Source organism: Mirounga leonina, unplaced genomic scaffold, assembly GCF_011800145.1.
Source record: "Mirounga leonina isolate KUSES-001 unplaced genomic scaffold, KU_Mleo_1.0 Mir_129, whole genome shotgun sequence".
In the NCBI taxonomy this organism is placed as follows: Eukaryota; Metazoa; Chordata; class Mammalia; order Carnivora; family Phocidae; genus Mirounga; species Mirounga leonina.
Window position 1 is genome coordinate 51,418,621 of NW_023270323.1, and position 1,491 is coordinate 51,420,111.

Here is a 1,491-nt window from a genome sequence, read left to right on the forward strand (position 1 = left end):
TTTAGAAATTTTGAATCAGCTTTGGCGTTTGATTTTTTTTGAGAGAGAATTGCTCATTTTATTTATTTCTTTAATACAAAAATTGTATTTACTTAGAAGCATTCAGAGTACCAACAAAACAGCTACAACTTTTTTTTTTGTAATTATGTAGTGATATCAACAGAACAATAATTATTTCATAAGCTGCATCAGAGACAACTGAAGATGGAAAAGCTGCCATCCCCAAATATAACTAATTTGTGTCATGCATTAACAAGACTGATTTAAATTTTCACACCAATTTACAACCTCCATACTGTACCAGGCAAGGTTAGTGGCTATTGATAATACCACCAGGACAGGGTTATCTCAAGACACATTTGGTAGTGTGTTAACTATAAAAAAAAAAAAAAAAAAGACACTGTAGAGCTTAAAAACAAAACTTTCACAGCTTTACGTGTCAATTTTTTTCTTTAAAAGGAGTGAGTTTTATACAGGGGGGTTAAATGCCTTATAGACAAAAGAAAAACTGCACTAGAACCAACTTATTCATCATCATCATCATCTTCTTTATCTTCATCTTCCTCCTCCTCCTCATTCTCTTCATCTTTCTTCTCTTCCTCTTCCTTCTTTTCTTGCTTTATTCAGCCTTGATGACTCCCTTTTTTGCCACATTAGGCTTTCCTTTAGCTCAGTATGAGCAATATCTTTTCCATATTTTTCCTTCAGCTTAGCAGCCTTCTAGTCATGATGCTGTTTGTCGTCTGAAGCAATGTTATTCTGCATTTCTCCCAGTTTCTTTGCAATATTACCAGTAGGTAGGCTGCAATATTCTTCTGTGATTTGGGGGCAATATTCAGAACAAAACAAGAAAAAGGCTGAAGGAGGCTTCTTGGGTGCACTAGGATCCTTAAACTTCTTTTTTGTTTTCCCTGTAGGGGGGGATGTAAGTTTTCATTTCTCTTTCATAACCAGTCTTGTCTACCTTTGTCTTGTCTTCAAATTTTCTTTTCTCTTTAGCAAACATGGTCTTCCACTTCTCTGAGCACTTCTTAGAAAACTCTGAGAAGTTGACTGAAGCATCTGGGTGCTTCTTCTTGTGCTCCTCTCAGCAAGTTGGCACAAAGAATGCATATGATGACATTTTGCCTCTCAACTTCTTAGGATCTCCTTTGTCCATGTTTAATTATTTTCCTCTGTGAGGCACAAAGTCACCCAGTGCCCATCTGGCTCTCACTTGCCCTGTCACTGTCTCTGTGGAGCTCCGTGTACTGCAATGACTGTGAGAGTGGGAACCAGATGCAGCCTCCTCACTCTCTCCACTCTTGAGAATTTCTCATTGTAAAATTTTAATTAAATTACCTTCATAATGAATAAAAACAAACAGCTATGATCTTGTTCCTTGTTTTTTTCTTATATTTCACCAATGTTACTCTGGTTTTCCAGAAGGCAAGTGTTTTTATTGTTTTTAAGTAGAATATAATTCTAACTTGGACATTTTAGAATCATTTA

At 36.0% G+C, this 1,491-nt stretch overlaps 1 pseudogene; it reads right to left on the reverse strand.

Moving 5' to 3' along the window:
- Nucleotides 1-524: 524 nt before the first annotated feature.
- LOC118010260 lies at nt 525-1,159 on the reverse strand (annotated as a pseudogene).
- Between the last annotated feature and the right edge of the window lie 332 nt (nt 1,160-1,491).